Raw genomic sequence first — 16,577 nt, 5'->3', positions numbered from 1 at the left:
CATACATTTTGCTTGCATTTTTGTTTAGAGCCTCACAAAGAAATGTTTTCAGGTTCCAGAAGGGAAAACATTAAATATAGCTCATCTGATTTTCATCTTAAGCTACTTCACTCTCATTTAAGATTTTGAGAATGAATTATTGCATAAGGCCTAAATGTAGTACATTAATAGTTATACAAATTAATACTAATTTCTTAATGAATTGTTGCAAATACCCAGCCAGGTTAATCTTTCTACCAAAATGAAATGTTTTCAATTGTGCTGGATAACCCAAAATGGAATGTAGATTAATACTTATTTTGTACAAGGAAGCATTTATCATAGTGAAGTTTCTATTGATTTTTGTCAGCTAATACACTGTAAATGCTAATGTTTCTCTCCATGCTTGGAATAGCTAGCCACAAAGATCCTGATTTCCTGAACATTCTGATTGTGCATCTTTGATCAGGACACATGATTTCATGATTTTTAAATAGCGCAAGTTGAAGTTAGAGCAACAGTGAAATCCTTATCGACTATTCAGACCTATCAGCTTTTACAAGTCCTACAGAAATCTGTTCTGAATATTTATGGTGTTTATATTTCCTTTGCTCCTTCAGCACTAATGGGTGAACATCCACCCCACCCTATCCACCCACCCACAGCAGAGAAAAGGAAACTTGACTTGCTACTATTCAGAAGTCTAACATTTTGCATACTGTGACACTTAGATGTATAAATACTGCAGCTTTTTGTTTGTTTTAAATACATAGAGCCTGATTCTCCACTTTGTTGTGCTGGTATAACTCCAGATATAAAACTGGTCTAAGGAAATGAAAACCTAGATCCACAGAGTTCAGTTCATAAACTTTGAAACCTTTAACTGAGTAATATTCACATTGGAATAACACTAAAAACGAATACACTACTGGCAATTTAAAAGAAAAAACTGCATTTGCTCTCACTGACTCATGCTCTCATTGCACAAAAGAGGGCAGGTGGAAAGGCAGATGAACACAGATCAGAAAAGGAGCAGAAGGAGAAAGGAAATTCTCTTTTGAGGCATTTAGATTCTACAAAATAATAGACAGAAGGAGCTGCTCATTCAGGCCTGATCTAAAGCTCACTGAAGTCAATAGAAGCCTTCCATTCAGAAGCCCTCTATCAATGGACTTTGGATCAAACTTTCAGCAACTGCAAGAGCTTAAATAAAATTATAGAAACTCTTTTGTTGATACTTTTCTCCATCTAAAGAAATAATTACTTGTATGTGTACCTATTTCATTGGAGATTCTATTCCACTATTTCAAGAAGCCACCGAAAAATTCTACAAAGGGCCTTTTTTCCTCAAAACCAGTAGTTACTGCAATACAATTACTTCAGTGGTCTCCTAACAAGGCATCTAAGAGGTTTTATGTAAAGCAGAACATCACCTAGAAGACCCACTGAACCCAATCTCAAATATATGGAAGCCAAAAAAATCAGCAGTTTGCGCTAGTAGATAGGGTACCAGACTGGGACTTAGGATACATTTATACTTCAGCTGCAGGTGTAGTTTCCATTTTGGGTAGATGTACATGCATGAGCTTTGATTGAACTAGTGCACTAAAAATAGAAGTGGGGAAGCAGTGGCAAGGAGAGTGAGGTAGGTCCCACTCATCTATAGCTAGACAGCTAGACTGTGATGCTAAACATGCTGCTATTTTAAGCACAATAGCTGGATCAAAATTAGCTTATGTACATCTAACTGAACGGGTAATTACTCTGCTTGTTGCACTGTATCTATACCCTTAGAAGCCCAAAGTTCTGTTCTCATCTGTGCCACTAACCTGCTATGTGAACCTGTGCAAGTCACTTTACCTCTTTGTCCCTGTTTTCCCTTCCAACTTCTGGCTGTCATGTCTATTGATAGTCTTTGGGGTGGGGACTATCTCTTCATAGGTGTTTGACCAGTGCCTAGCACAACTGGGCTGTCAGAATAAGACAGCCAGGAAAGGGTTAAGGGCTGCCTGCCTGTCACATGGCCCAACAGGGGATTAAAGGGAAGGGTGTATCCTCTTTCCAGGCAGGAGAGAGGCCTCTGAACTGCTTTGGGTCAGGGGAATTGCTTTGTTTTGTGTTTGAACAGCAATTGTGTCCTGAGGCAGGGGCCTGTAATGGCACTTTTGTAGTATTAATAATAAAATAAATAACTGGCCCATCCTGACCACTTTGCCAGTGCTTTTGCACAGAGAAAGCACGTGTAGATTTGGTCTCTGTAAGGCACAGCTTAGGGGCAGGGGAAGAGAGCACATGTCATCTCCACAGGATATTAAAATCTTCTCCACCTTTTCTCTTCCCCAGTCCCACCAAGTCTCTGCTCCTTCACACATGTGGTGTAATAGAGCAGGACTTGGCTCAAAGGGAACTGTCCAGTGGCACCCAGAAAGTCTGTAGCAGACATGGGACTAGAACCCCCATTAGTTCTCTAAGGGCATGGCTACACTTGCAGATGTAGAGCGCTTTGAGTTAAACCAGCCTTCAGAGAGCACAGTAGGAAAAGCGCTGCAGTCTGTCCACACTGAGCCTCAAGTGCACTGGCGTGGCCACATTTGCGGCACTTGCAGCGGCATTGGGAGCGGTGCATTACGAGCAGCTATCCCAGCATGCAAGTGACTGCAAACTGCTTTTCAAATGGGGAGGGTGCGGTAGAGTGTGTATGGGGGGGGGGAGACAGTGGGTTTTGGGGGGCGCTGAGAGCATGTCAGTGTGCTGTCTTGTAAGTTCAGACAGCAGCAGACCCCTCCTCCTCCTCCGCCCTCTCTCTCTTTCTCTCACACACTCACACAGTAATGGCTGCTTTGTCTCAGAGCAGATACGGAGAAACGGAGCTTTCAAAGGGCACATCTGCATTCCTGCCGCGATTCAAAAACAATGACAAGAGTGGTCACTTGACTTAAGGGGATTATGGGACGTTTCCGGAGGCCGATCAGAGCGAAGCAATGCAACACCTCATTCACACTGACACTGCGGTGCTCCAGCAGGGGCGCAGCAAACGTTATTCTACTCGCCGAGTACCAGCAGCGCTGTAGCTGTGGAGTCAGAACGCTCTACGTGCCTTGCCAGTGTGGACGGGTAATGAGCTAGTGCACCTGGGGCTCCTTTATTGCGCTGTAACTCGCAAGTGTAGCTAAGCCCTTCGGCTTTAACCAAGGGTCTCGGTGCCCTTCCTCTCTCTATCAGTGAAATATCAAACTGGTGTGTCCCTTCTGTCATTTCCCCATCAGCTAGAAACAACTTTAAAAAAATCCAATCTGATTATTGTCAAGAGGATAAAACCCAGCTGAGGTGTCATAGGTATAATTGTTAGTCAACTTCACAAGTCTTTTCTACAGAGCTATTCAAACGTTTGAGCTCACTGCTAGGAACAAAATAAACAAAGTTATTATGAAACTATCCTGTCTGTCAGCCAATAGTCCAGTGAATCATTTATGAATGTATACATAAATAAAACTCCTCTGATCTATTTTCTCTTTTCCTTCATAAACTGAAGATAGTTTCTTTTCTTCTCTTTTCTTTCCCAAAGCTGCGACTTTTATTTCTTAAAACAACCTGAAAGGAATAAAATATTGAAATGAGCATAAATACAAAATAATGTTTGTGATACTGTAATTCTCTGAAAAGTTGAAGGAAAACATAAAAATGTATGCTCTGTAAGTTTCCAACTGAACTTGGCATGACAGTCTATCTATTATTAAATAGATGCTGAAGCTCAATTTATGAATTATTAAATTCTTGTTACATTTAGTTCCCAAGCAAGCAAAAAAAAATACAATTTCATTCACTGTATGAATTTCAACATGTTCTATAGTATTTCTTAATAACATAGCACTTAAAGAATGAGAAAATACTAAAGCTATTTTGGAAATGACTAGCAGTATATATGTTCATCTTTATCCACTTAAAGCTACCTCCACTTTAGTAGAGGTTACTACACTGTGAGAAGTAAACACCTGCTACTCATTATCTCCTAGTAGTTTTATATCTGTCCTGCATAGTTCCTGTATTTGGAGTAACTTAGAATACAAGAGTGGAGTTGCCAAAAGCTTCTGTGGTAAACCCATGATCCCCCAAATCACTTCAGTTTCCAAAAGCAACAAACACCTGTGTAGGCCTCAGAGCAACTTGTCTTCTACATTTGTTTCTGAATCATCCCACACCAACAAATAAGGGCACAAACAAGGCATTAGCATCCCCGCCTATCCTGGGACATTTTTTGCTTGTCCTCTATGTTGGCAAGTCCCATAAGTTTTCCCTTTTGAATAGCATTCATGGTGGGTAGTCTTTAAGTAGGCCTCTTTTGTGAGTGTCCAGTTTATATTAAAGTACAGGCAGATTAAGCTACCAGCATAAATTGTTCTAGGATACTGTCTGAAACAAGTTTCAGAGTAGCAGCCATGTTAGTCTGTATTCGCAAAAAGAAAAGGAGTACTTGTGGCACCTTAGAGACTAACAAATTTATTAGAGCATAAGCTTTCGTGAGCATCCGATGAAGTGAGCTGTAGCTCATGAAAGCTTATGCTCTAATAAATTTGTTAGTCTCTAAGGTGCCACAAGTACTCCTTTTCTTTTTGTCTGAAACAAGTAGATCTTGAGCCAACATAAACTGCTTTAGCCAACTGAAAATATCTATGGCCTACCCAGGCAACTTCAGAAGTCTATGAATATTGGTTAGAAACATGATGATTTCCTAAGAATGCAAATGTTACTGAGCCCCCATGAACTAGGGAAGCTCCGGGGTTGGACAAATCTCTTGTGTTTTCATAACTTCAGGAGAGGGAGATGGAAATGCATGAAGAGCTAAAGTATGTGGTCCACCTTTTGCTATGCCCAGGCCAGCAGCTCTTCTGAACTATAGAGCCGGCACTCTTCTCTAGGAGCCAGATTCTGCTCTCCGCTACATCACTGTAAAGCTGGTGTAACTTCACTGACTTCTTGCAGGCTCCTCCGCTTGATGCCACAATGGGCCATCCATCCTAACAGCCAGGCATCAAGCGGAGGATCCTGCATAAGGGAGCCCCAGCCACAAACTGTTTTCCCTGGCCACACTGCCTGTGTCAGCTGCAAAAAGCATCTTGGCCATGCAAAGATTCCCCTGTGCAGGGAGAATCATCCAATGGCTGGATGAGCTGACTTTAGGGCAGAATTGCAAAACTGGACTGATGCAAAGGAGCCCTTACATACCAGAATACCTGGGGCTATATTAAACGAATATACACTTTAATTTATCCAACAGCATCAGTTCCTGTGTTTTATAAAGATCATGTGTTATATTCTGCCAAGTACAATATAGGATTGTGGGTTCTATACTAAGGAGGGATGTTTCAGTAACTATAGGGATTTAAAGATGAATAACTAACCTGACTTAATAAAAAATGAGAAAGGAAACAAACTGACACCACTTATAATCCGTAATAAAGTTATTTTACTGTGCCCCAGAGAAAAGCTATTCAATTGGCTTCCGAAATCTGTGCCAATGTTCTTAAAGGTCATAAAACAATAAACAGACACAGGTGCAATGGTTACTTCACATGAGGAGTATTTCAAAGACAGCTACTCAAATGTGTGATCCCACATAATAAAAGTGTGCTATTATGAAGCTGCCATAACTGTCAGCCAAAATTACAGTGACTAGCTGAGTTGTTACAGAGATAAATATTCAGAGATCTGGAGAGGTATTTTTCCTAGACAAAAAATAAACACAGTGTTATTTTGTTACATTTTTCAAAGTAATGGTTTAAATTCTAGTTCTTAAATAACCCAAAAGAAATAAATAGCCTTTGACAAAAGTCTCCTATAAAAATCATCAGGGTCAAAACCAAACCACGTTAAAATAATTCTTCCTGCACCTACTAGCTAGTGAAGATCTTTCCTCAAAGCAGATTTCAAACAGCAATCATTATAAATGCAAAGTGCTATAGGAATGCTAATAATTACTTTCTTAAAGTGCTTTATCAATGTTAACAAAATTAAGCCTCACAAAAGGTAAGGGCTAATTGTATCTCAATTTCAAACTGTATAGAGTAGAACTGATATTAAGTGTCTTTCCCAAAGCCACCCTGTGAGTCATTAGTAGATCCAGGGCAGAGAGGAATTCAAGAGGTCCTTTCCCTGCCCATGGCTCTTACCATTCGTTAACACTGCTTCCTCTAAACAGGCCTATTAAAATATTTTACCTCCACCTTTGGGCCTGATCTTGCATCAGGATCTGCAGCATAGTCACTAGGGTTCCCTCAAGCACAGGGGTTGGCCTTCATGGAGCTCACTTCAGCAGGACTTCTGGGAGAGCCAGATAATTCAGAGGAAAAGATTAATGGAGCAAGGTCAGATTTTAGCATTTTGCAACTCTGAGAGAAGTGGAAAGGGAACTGATTTACCTTCTAACTAAAACTTGAAGCTCATCACCTTTGAAAAAAAAAATATAAAAAAGTCCTCTTTACATTAACCCACAGGAAAACCCAGCTAAGAGACACACAAAGCAACACCTAAAAAACCAAACCTGAAAGTCTCCTGGACTTTCTCCTGTATTCAAATGATGAGTGACACTTCCCGTTTCCCCGATTACATCAGACTGTCAAGGATAGAGCATCCTGTTTGGCTGTTATTCTTGTTATTGTAATATGGGATATCATTCTCAATGAACAGTGAGGTGCTCTTCTTTGTAATTAGAGTTCCTGATTATAATACATTTTACACTGCACTGCAATCCACCATTAATAGCTCTTTTAACACACTTCCTATAGCCAAGCCATGAAAAATGATGAGGCATTTTTGCCCTGAGGCTTTTGTGAAGATTCCTGGCAAAGGCTGATTTTTTTAGTTGCTTTCCCTCTGAAATGTGTTGAAAAGAAATAAGAGACACATCAAACATACAAAGCAAGTTTTTTCCCCCTTTGAATTCTTTGCATTAGGATCCAAATTCTCCCATCTAGCACACAGCCTTTGTGCTGAGAGTTGCGCTCTGGGCACATTGACACTGGAGGAAGGAGTCCTCACTCCAGGCTGCAGAGACCCTGTGCTGAAGCAATAGTAGACTCACTGTAAGGCCCTAACATACCAGTAACCAGTGGGTCCCTTAGTCTCAGCACAGGTGTTCTCTCCACTCTTAGAGCCACTTCATTGCTAAGCACCAGGTAATGGCTGTGTACCCCTTATATAAAACTGATTTATACCCTACCCATTGCACAGCAGAACCATATCAGTTCTGCTGCCAGGGTCGTAAAGCGGTGAGCAGGATTTCACCCAGGGGCAAAACCTACCCTCCCTTCCAAGGGTGCTGAGGAACCCGGTTCAGATTCTGAAGCAGGGATCCTAGGGGTCGGAGTGCAAACAACGCATGCTGCATGGATATGAGCTTCCCTGTTTATGCTGGTCTGTTTGGCGCTAGAGACTATTAGGATGAATGATGGGATTGTGACCTTTGGAGTGGGCACACGACAGTCAACTCCAGCTCTGAGCTTCTGCTGATGCTCTATGACATCTCAAACAGGATTCCTGGCCCTTTTCTTCCACAAAAGTCCCAAGGGTGAAATCCTGGTTCCACTGAAGTCAATGGAAAAGCTCTCATTGACTTCAGTTGGGGTTGGATTTCATCCAAAGTGCCGACTCAGTTACTCAGCCTCCGCACTAGAATCTGGTGATGGGCAGAGTCGAATAACCTAGACACCTTGCTAGGCTCAACCTGCTTTTTTTGGTGCGCCCTTGTTTTCCCTTAATGGAGAGCTTTTCTGACTTTATAGGATGAACTTGGAGTTAGGTGAAACAAGGCTTGACTCCTGTCTTCATAAAGCTAACGTTAAAAGAACAAATATTTATGTTGAAAAAAAAATATCAAGCACTCACCCTGTCACCAAAAGTAATAGAACCCCCTTAAAGGGTTTTACAACTAGGGTAGGCCTGTCAAGCCCCAATTACTACAACAGGCCTAAGACTATACAGCATCAGCTGTATCTAATTCTTTCAGTTTGAAGCCCTCTCATCTGTGACTTGGAACCTCTGCTGGGATTTAATTTTGAAAGTCTCAGGCTACTGTCTGACTTAGTGGTGATTCATCTGAGGGGCACCACTGGGCAGATTGTGACATGGCATTAATGTAGGATCAGGTCCTTGTGATGACCTATTAAATTAGCACAAGCAAAAAGCTTGTTTGGTTGGACAGTTAAGATTTCACCAGGACATACACCATCTAGCCAAATCCTTGAAAAAAGTGAAAATGAGAAGTTAAAGGAAAAATCCTCAGTATTTCTTGTCACCTTCACATCATCTCAATGCTGTCATTAATACACTCCATTTGCCTCAGTCAAAAAGCAATATATACCCCCACTTCATGAAACTCTCCCGCTATCAACCTCATCTTCCCTTATATAAAAAAGATGGACAGATCTGATAGTGCATTCACCTGAACAGTTGTTAGGCCTTAGCATGACTGAGGTTCTTGTGATTGTTACAAGCACCAAAGCAAAGCTGGAATCTCCACTGCAGCAAAATCAGCTTTCTAACAGCAGAAAAACATTTCCAGGCTCTGGTTTTCTCTTCCTGTCTGTGTTTATATAGACCATACCTATGTACCTTGTCAAATCATTTACTGCAAGGAGCCAGCATGGTCTAGTGGATAAGGCATCACACTGGGAATGGGTTAAAAGACCTGCCTCTGACCTCTTCTCTGATTCACTTTACCTCACTGTGCCTCAATTTCTCTACCTGTAAAATGGAGATAAAGATGCTTTCTTTTGAAAAGTGATTTGAGATCAATGGATAAAAAGAGCTAACAACTTACTCTCATTCTATCTAGTTTAATTAACAGGATCTAAGTAGTGAAAAATATGGTGCTAAGATTCTCACTGGCACTAGAAAATTCAGTTGCACTGGTCACTTGTGGAGCGGGTCCTAAGCTGTGAAATGCACTACCAGTCAAAACCATATTGTGCATTTAATTCTCAAAACTATATGCATGGTTCTCATTTATGAAATTAAACCATTTTTCTGTGTCAAATGATAACAATTGTTCAGTCTGGTTCAAAGTGTAAAAGAAGCAGAGTCAGATACATTTTGACTGTCTGGCTTTGTGCATCATTGAAGTATTTGTGAATAAAACAGAGGGGCCAACGGATGTACTGGCCGCCACTTCCAGCAGCCTCCATTGGCCTGGAGCAGCGAACCGCGGCCACTGGGAGCTGCGATCGGCCAAACCTGTGGACGTGGCAGGTAAACAAACCGGCCCGGCCCGCCAGGGGCTTTCCCTGCACAAGCGGCAGAACAAGTTTGGGAACCACTGGTCTATGGGATATTAATACAAAGCTGGTACCAGGAGTCAGACTGGAGAGCAACTTTGAGAGTTATTTTTAAGTGTTATATATATATATATATATATATATATATATATATATATATAGGATATAATTCTTGAGACAGAACCTCCCTTTCCTCTCCCCGTCCCAGTAGGAGACCAAATTGTCTACTGCTGCTCCCTTCATCTCATACCTTGGAGGGTGTGCAATACAAACATAGTATCGGACAGAAAATCAAATCTATCCCCATGTAAACCTAATGAAATTGAAGAGCTCACCCCTTCGATTCCTACAACTCCAAAATGGTCTGCGGCTCCAGAGTAATAATGTTTTTTTTTCCCCTGTAGCTCTTATAAGAGCTACAAATCCCCAGTTACTTTTGATTTACAATAGAAGCAAGGTCATCCTTCTAATGAAAAAAAACAAGGTCTATATTTTCAGATACTGAGATTCAATTTATCATAGAGATCAATGATACTTTTATGCTCTATAGAGATGAGCTATCCATTTTGCAGTAAAATTATCACATTTTTTAAGACCTTAGGTAGTTGCTACATAGTTTGGAAGCCCAGATTGCAACTGAACTTTTTAGCATTAAGAAGCCTTCAATTTCCCACCTCCTTACCCGAAGGACATATTTTACCATTTTCACATTTGTGGCGGGGGAGGGGGAGAAAAGAGGAATTAAAGGCCACATACAAGTCGTCAACAACATAAGCCTTGTAGGGATGGTAAAAGGCTATGCTATCAATGAATTCATTCTTGAAAAAATTCCTCTTCATTGTTCTAAAGCTGTACACCCATCTATACATTCTCCAGGAGATTCACATAAATCTGTCCTGCATAGATGGAGAGGCAGTAGTCTGTCTGCTGAGAATTTTAGTTGATTGCCCATCATTTGTTTTTTTGCAGTCCTATCTGAAATTCTTCAGTCTTGCATTCCTGACACCTAGAACTGCCTTGACCTCAGGGGGAGCAGTTGGTGAGGAAGGAATGCAGGATCAGAACTTTTAATGATACAACAACTAGTTGTGAGTCTAAAACTTGGGTGTCTGTTCGGGGAACTGTTCAGATGAGTACCACTCATCCCAGTTTTGTGGCATCCTCACACGGCAGCAGGTATTATATTAAAATCAAACTCTGTGCACACATCACAGACTGTATCTACTGTATACCGCCCAATCAACAAATGTCATGTGCCATTAGTAAAGTGAAAATGATGCATGTAACCTACGCTATCAACGTGTCAGTCTTTGCCCCCCTTCGGTTGCTCCTCCACCTAAGAGAATAAGCGCCTAGTAAAAGAGCTGAAAGAATTGCTCCTTTATCTCAAGCAGCCGAAACTCATGCTGCTACTGCTGTGGATCCAGGGTTCAAACCCCACTGATAGGCCAAACTAGGGCTGGAAGGGAGCATTATATATACTTTCAATAAGCCTAAATTTTATGGTTATATTTAATAAAAGGCATTACAATTTTATTGCCGACTTTACGTTGGTTCATTCAGAATGGTTTGTATTTACACTACAATAGTTGTTCAACGTGTTCACCTTTGATAGTCTTATAATATTTGAATACCAAACCTCTTAAATGGAGATTTTCTGCCTACTGCACCGTAGCGCTATAGAAAGCAATGTCAGAGTTTGCATCCAGCTGTGTACAGTACTTCATTGATTGGCTACATACATTTCTAGTCCAATAGCTACAGACAACACTATGTTCAGGGGTAGTGCTATATACATTATTTCATCAGGATTACTTGACTTTAATTCCCGATTTAAAAAAATTAGAGATAAAAATGTCTTTGTATTCTCTATACAGTCCTGCCAATTGACCATGATTATCTCCAAAAATGACCACTGGTATTCTTAGCAGCTTTTATTTTGGCCTCGTCTTAAGCTATTTTAGTTTACAGTTATCACAACAGTGTCTCAAGACAGCAAGAAAAATGATTAATGTGATTATTACAATGTATTATACTTTCCCTCAAGCTATTCAGCCAACTACTCTATGCACGTCAAGTAGAATGATTGGAGAAAGTCACTGCTTCATATTATTCCCCTGACCTTAGACCTGACTCATGGTTGCTCAGCCTTAGATGTGCTGGGCCCTAAATGCATCAACAAGGTCCAAATTATGTATCCAGCATGTAAAAAGAGAATGTATAATATGCAACAGCATCTAGCAGATGACAAGGAGACAGACCTCTTACATTTGTTGAAGCTTAATAAATAAATCACATTGCTGTTGGTGGGACTTCTACTTTCAAAATAACGCTAATAAGGAGTTTTATATAGAATAGTTCTAGTGGAAATATTTGATCACCAAGACACTATTTAAAACCTCATACTACAAAAATGTTACTTAATGCAGGTCAATACTAAGTTTCTATGAATGACACAAAGTAGAATCCTTTAATAAATTGCACATGTGAGGCCTGATCGAATACTGCTTTGTACCCCATGTCATCATTCACAGCTGTGCAAAGTGAGTACAGAACAGATGTAAAGTGCTACCAAAGCACAGTTCTCTACTCACTTACCCTGCTGGCAGAGTTTTGTATTCACTTTGCGTGAACACCACAAGGTGCACCTGGTATAAATGACTGCACACAATGCAAGACAGTGGGCAGTCAGGGAAATTTAGATGAATAAATGATATTGCTATTATTTATTTATCAAGGACCCAATCCAGCAAGGTGCTAAGCACTGATAAATCCTAGGCCCAGACACATTTGTAGGATTGGCTCTAATCTCTACAAATCCAAAAAGTCAGCCTATTTTCCCTGCCACCTAAGGGATCCCATGTTCTTACTGCTAGGTGGTTTTATTTTACAATTTAATCAAAAGAGAAAATAAAAGCTACCGAAATTCACAATACACTAGTAATGTACAGGAACATATTTGGTTCTTGATCTCCTGGGGCTGGATTCTGCAAGGTGCTGAAAAGCCTCTACTTCTATTGATTTCATTGGATATTGAAAGTGCTCAGCAACATTCTCGCAGATATAAAAGACATGCACCAAACCCTGGCAGCTCACACTTGCATGACAAAGGGTTGTAGGATTAGCCCCTAAAATGAAGGTTTTGGTCTCCTGTCATAGTCTTTCATGGCCAGTGATGTGTACTGCTGAAGACAGCAATGCATAATTTAGCACATTTTAACACATTTGTCATTCTCTGCTAAGATATACCACAAGTTTGAAACAGCCTGCGCTCCAGAAAACTCTGCATCCAAGCAAAGGGAATCTTGGAAGCTTTCTCTTCTTACAAAAATAAACTTTGAGTTAGAGAGCCAGTTTCAAGGTTGTTTGCTGGATCAGAGCCTAAATTGGGAGCTGTTTAATATTCCAAATTTAGGGGAATGGGGCTGAAATGTCAGCCACAGATTTTATGAAAAAGTGAGCTGGTGGGTCTGCAACAGCTGCAAAAATGCCTATGAAGCTTCTGGGTACAGGAGATGGACTGGGTACAGGAGATGGACTGAGGAAAAAAATAAATACATTCAACATATTAAGTAGGAGGTATTAATGTATTCTTTTTAAAATAATTTATCATTTTCATAGTGGAAAGGTATGATGCATAAAGCCTCAGACAATTGATTTTTGTTGGTTTGTTGCGTTTTTGGCTGTTTTAAGATGAACTAATAGCCCACACACTAATAGTATCCAATCTTTTCATTAATAAGCTATGGGCAAACTTCTCCTGAAAGCACTGGACTTTTGAACTTGTGCGCCAGAACATACCATGGCGTGTACTAATAGTCTTCTAATACACCCCTGGGAGCAAGTTGTTGTTACTATCAAACTATGCGGAGAGTCAGATTGAAGTAATAATATAAGGCATATAGATAGCACTTCTGTGAAAAAAATTGCATAATGCTTTTAAAAACTGGGTGTGTGTCTTTATTGGAGGTGATCAGGAATTTATCAGTGAAACATTTTTGGGGGGTTGGAATTTTGGGGTTGGAAAATTGACAGTTTAAGGGAATGTATCTGTGTTGATTAAACTTTCACTGGGAAGCGCTCTCAGGTATAGGATAATTTTTGCTCCAAACAAGAGAAAGATAGGGGGGAAACAAAAAAAAAAAAAAAGGGTGAGTTCTCTGTACTCCAATAGCCTAGTGGTTCAGCTACTCACCCGGGATGTGGGAAACCCAGGTTTCTGTCCTTGGTCTGCCTGATTCAGAGAAGGGACTCCCACATCCCAGGGGAGTGCCCTAATGAACAGGCTTTTGGCTATTTTGGGGAGAGCTCTCCCCCTCTATTTTTTCATCATGATACAGAATAAGGGGAAAAAATTGAAATCTGGAAAAAAAATTCCCATCCAGCTCTAGTCAACCACCATTTTGATGATGGGGAAACTGAGGCACCAATTATTTGAGAGACTTGCCCACAGTCATACAGCGACTCAGTGGCAGACTTAAGATCTTCTGATTCTTGCTTCCATTCCTTAACCATCAGACTAATTATCACTAAAAGAACAGGAGGACTTGTGGCACCTTAGAGACTAACAAATTTATTTGAGCATAACCTTTTGTGGGCTACAGCCCACTTCACTAGTTCTCCACTTGTAAGGTAACTCCCTTCTCTTCATGTGCCAATGTATCTATGCCTGTATCTGTAATTTTCATTCCATGCATCTGAAGTGTTTTTTCACCCATGTAAGCTTATGCCCAAATAAATCGGTTAGTCTTTAAGGTGCCACCAGACTCCTCATTGTTTTTGTGGATACAAACTATCATGGCTACCCCTCTGATACCAGACTAACTAAGAGTCTGCTAGCAAAACCAATCTGAAATAAATTAATCCAGCATGATATATTTTTGCATAGGCTAGTAGAAAAGATTTTTTTTTTTACAAATAAATTATGTTTTCCTTTTACTCTTTGACCTTACTGAACCTCCTGTTTATGTATTTCATGAGTATTTTTGTGCAATAGAGTCAACTTATGAGAAATAAGACCTGCATTTCAAACACAATACAGCCTCCTAGTATTTCAGTATTCAGTAGATAGTGTTAAACTAATCAGAGGTAGAAGCAGATGGGAAAACATCATCGAACGTGCACAGCCTAATTCACAAACCATATCTGCTGATGCAGTGCACTAGGGTGGTGTGTGTTTTTTTTATTGGACTTACAAGAGGAAACAAATTTCTTACATTGGATTCTGATTTCTGTTCATATGTTTCAAATTATAGAAGGTTTGTTACGTTTTCTGATGAGGATCATTAGGAAACAAATAATTAGAACACATAAAATGGACTGGAGGGACATCTCTGGGCTATGGTTTTAGAACAGCAAGTTTTAAGTGCAGCCCTAGCCCAGTTCTGGTGAGAAAAAAAGCCATGGAGATGTAGTAAAATCTGTCAGAAGCCATAGGCTACCAAATCAATGTGGGGAGAGCAGCCTAATGGGTCTTTGTAGTTTTAGAACATGGACCCCACGTCATTCTTGCTATTCCCTTCTGCCAGCCTGGACACCAGCAGGCAGATGGCATCTCGCAGCTGCTTTGGTTCAAAGACTACAGCTAAACACAATTTCTACAGGCTATCAGGGATACTGTACATTACTATGGTGCATATGTTTCCAGGTGCTAGATATTGGAAATAGAAAAGAATCCTGCAGGCTACTAGGCAGCAAGTCCAGAACTCCAAATTCTAGGGCTTCAAGTCCTGTGATGATCACCTACAGGTTTGACTAGACATTGTATTATGTATCCTAAAGCCCAGCTCAGAAAGCATAGCCCAGGATGATGTCGGGGCAAAGGTGGATTTATATCACCCGATTCTGGGCTCTAGAGTAGGGCAACCCCAGGGGCTCTACTAACTTAAGACAGCCTTATCCAGGCTACCTTTGGGCTTCCCTGCAGCTCTAAAACCCCATAGCACTGAATACTGTAAGCCCACCTCCTCCTCCATGTCTCCCTCCCCCCTTGTACGGGTCCATGAGATGGGGCACTGTAGAGCCACTTATGTGGACACTAAGGGGAGAATGCCCACAGGGCAGGATCAGAAACCTGTTGAAGGCTGGAGTGGGGAGCCAGAGGCCCCTCATCAGTGCTTGCTTGAAGAGACTGATGCTATTAATAGGGCTGGCTTTACATCTCAGAGAATCTTGGAAACTCTGGGTGAATTTTGCCGGTGCCATGTGTTTTATAGACCCTTAAAACCTTCAAGCAAGAACTTTAGATTAATTCTATTGATTTTACCAACAATTTATCATCTATAGATTTTTAAAAAACTTCTTCCCCCATTTTGTGGCCCAGAAATGAGGTGGTAAAGCATTTCAGAAAACAGGTTAGAAGCAGCAATAAATAAGAGACAAAATTTATCCCATCTCACCTTAGCAAGTTTTCCCTAGAGAGAGGAAAAGGAAACACCTGATGAACAAGGGTAAAAGGGCTACTATATTAAGGTAAAGGAGTACAATGGAGATGACTATCATTGCTAAATAATCTTCCTGGGAATGAGCTGTGCAATTTAACAACATCCAAAACTGCCAGAATATAGCAGATTAACAGTATGTTGAACTAAATACAATACAAGCATTTAGCAGATCTTCTGTATTCTTTGTAATTTCTGCCAGCCCTAAAAGAAAGAAATTTGAGAGAGAAAAAACAAGAATCGGAAACTACGTAACCAGAAGGCTCTTGGCACAGAATTCTGTACCATGGTTGTGGGGAAAAGACAGGGACTGGAGCAGTATCTGTTGAGTAGTGGGTCCAGAAACTATTCTGCCAGTGCAAAGCAAGGTGACTAAAATTGGTCCACACCCAACAAAACACATTACTCTTTCTCAAGAAATGAGCAACATGTTATTCACTCCCCCAAACACTTGGTGCTGCATTCATGGCATCTTTACAGTGGGGTGTGGGTCAAACTATGCCCTAGTCTATATTAAACAGGACTCCAGCTGGCACTCTAAGGAGAAGTTGCCTTAGGACAGGGACAGTTTTCACATTGACTGTGCTTGCTTTTTTGTAATATGTTTAGATTTCAACAGTTTGATTTATGATTTAGTCTATATGTGTCTCATGTTTTAATAGCTCCCCTTAGTTCATCTTCATTTTGGCAACTGTTATCACCATTTCCTCATATTTTGCGATATGCACATACTAGTTTTGTCCCTTTGTTCTCTTTTACTTGTTAAATCCTCTTATTGTATCATACCAGCAGATCAGTAAAATAAAAGACCCATCAAAATCATCATTCTGTGCACTGTGCGTTTTGTCATTTGTCTTTCTGCTCCTCATTTTTCATTAATGATGAAAAG

The 16,577-nt window shown here is 40.5% G+C and overlaps 2 long non-coding RNA genes across 2 annotated transcripts in view; both read right to left on the bottom strand.

The window, feature by feature from the left end:
* Positions 1-16,577, bottom strand: part of LOC122461109 — a 65,946-nt gene that overhangs the window by 29,495 nt on the left and 19,874 nt on the right. The window lies entirely within an intron of this gene.
* On the bottom strand, positions 3,303-6,438 carry LOC122461108. Its single transcript, XR_006282846.1, has 2 exons — positions 6,195-6,438; positions 3,303-3,570 (listed from the first exon to the last, which is right to left on the bottom strand). It is a non-coding gene; the product is annotated as an uncharacterized LOC122461108 (long non-coding RNA).

Source organism: Dermochelys coriacea, chromosome 7, assembly GCF_009764565.3.
Source record: "Dermochelys coriacea isolate rDerCor1 chromosome 7, rDerCor1.pri.v4, whole genome shotgun sequence".
Lineage (NCBI taxonomy): Eukaryota > Metazoa > Chordata > Testudines > Dermochelyidae > Dermochelys > Dermochelys coriacea.
The sequence above is the reverse complement of the archived record's forward strand: the minus strand, read 5'-3'. Positions and strand labels throughout refer to the sequence as shown.